Source organism: Aplysia californica, unplaced genomic scaffold, assembly GCF_000002075.1.
Source record: "Aplysia californica isolate F4 #8 unplaced genomic scaffold, AplCal3.0 scaffold00096, whole genome shotgun sequence".
Lineage (NCBI taxonomy): Eukaryota > Metazoa > Mollusca > Gastropoda > Aplysiida > Aplysiidae > Aplysia > Aplysia californica.
In genome coordinates this window covers 527,768-529,656 of record NW_004797366.1, presented here as the reverse complement: position 1 = coordinate 529,656, position 1,889 = coordinate 527,768, and the positions used below count along the sequence as shown (strand labels likewise).

Genomic DNA, 1,889 nt, shown 5'->3' with positions numbered 1-1,889 from the left:
CCCCCCCCCTCGCCCAAAAGCTGATATCTCCAGGGTCATTCTACAAGCGCGTAAGTCAGTTTTGTGAAGCTTTGTGAGAATTAAAGAAAAATAAAGAGCGTCCTAATCAGATCTATGACTGGTGCGTGCACTCGTTATTTTTCAGTTAAAAACTAATAAGAAATAAAGCTTTTTGTACAGCGCAAATTCACGCTCAACAACAAGCTCTGTGCGCTTTACAATCTATCTTATCACCCCGCAGACCTGGCAGCATTCTGAAACAACCTCAACTTCCTGGGAAGCATACGGTGCAGCCGGCCATTTTATAGGCGCTAAAAACATTAACGTACCGACAGAACCTTTTGCTTTCTATGGCCGGGTACCCTCCTGGGTGAAGTGAAGTGAAGTGAAGAAAATTTGTTTTAAGTGCTTTTCCCTAGGACACAGCGTCGGACCTAAACTCTAAACCCCCCGGACACGAAACCTCACGATTAGGAGTCCGGTAGCCTACCTAACCTCTAGACTACCTAAGCTCTAGACTACCTAACCTCTAGACTACCTAACCTCTAGACTACCTAACCTCTAGACTACCTAACCTCTAGACTACCTAACCTCTAGACTACCTAACCTCTAGGCTACCTAACCTCTAGGCTACCTAACCTCTAGACTACCTAACCTCTAGACTACCGACTCCACGCTTTGCTATTTCTTTTGAAACGAGGGAGGAAATAATTATTATATGGACTTTGAAGGAACCATTATTGCAAGATGCGCCTTGCTGTCTTTATTCTGTCCCCGTCGTTTTATGCAAGAAAAATTCTGAAATTATGCAAACTGAGCCCAAAAATGTGAAATTATGCAATTCTGTTAATTTTAACAAAGAATGATAAAGGAAAATAATTTTTAAAATTATGCAAAAAATGATCAAATTTTGCTAAATTATGCGGGGTGCATAAAACCACGGGGACAGTTTATTCGAATAACGGCTTTATATGGGAACCCCCAGAGATTGACGGTGGCGTCGGTGGTCTAGTGGTTAGGTTGCCGGGCTCGTAATCGTGAAGTCGCGGGTTCGGGGGTTCGAGCCTCAGCTTGCTTGGTCCGACGTCGTGTCATTGGGAAAGGCACTTTAGGCACTTTACACGAACTTCCCTCTTGGCGCGGTCCTATCGGAGATGGACGTTAAACATGGAGGTCGCACCTTTTAGATTGGCCTGCTAGTGTTGATAGGGCCGTTGATCCTATACCATTTTATTTTTTTCACATTTACAGAGATTGAGTGTGGGTGGTTGGCGGGTGCTCTGGTGTGGTTTGCTCCTTCTGTCCTATCAAACATCTATCGTCCTTATCTCCCCTGCTTCTTTTTGTACGTACGTTACTTTCTAGTAGTATAACCCCTCTCATTCTCGGCACCTGATATCGTCTAATTGTGTTGCAAGTGCCGTAAAACTCTTACTAAAACTGACAGATTGAGTTGAGCGGTGTTGGAATCAAGTTGGCTGTACGTGAGTTCGGGCATATTGTATATAATGTTTGTCTCTCGTGAACTACTTGAGAACTGTTGGCGTTACCAGCTAGGGAGGTTGTCATTCATCACTTGGAAATATATACTTGACTGAATCACACAGCGGGTGATGACTATTTTCGGTGTTATCACGTTCATTGGCAACACCAACACTGCACAGTTTAGTGTCGTGGGGTCGGGTGGGTCGGGTGGATGTCTATCGTTTTTGTGTGTCCTTAGTGTCTGACCCTTTTTGTGTGTCTTTTTTTTTTGACTGTCCTCTCTTCATCTTGTTTATTGATGGGCGGTTGGAGGGCGTCGCTGGTATGTCTTATGTTTGTTTTCTTTCACTCTGTCTGTCTGTCTGTCTGTCTGTCTGTCTGTCTGTCTGTCTGTCTGTCTGTCT

At 44.2% G+C, this 1,889-nt stretch overlaps 1 protein-coding gene across 2 annotated transcripts in view; it reads left to right on the top strand.

Annotated features, from left to right (window-relative positions):
* Positions 1-1,889, top strand: part of LOC101863500 (protein phosphatase 1 regulatory subunit 37 homolog) — an 89,721-nt gene that overhangs the window by 65,307 nt on the left and 22,525 nt on the right. The gene's annotated exons all lie outside the window — the stretch shown is intronic.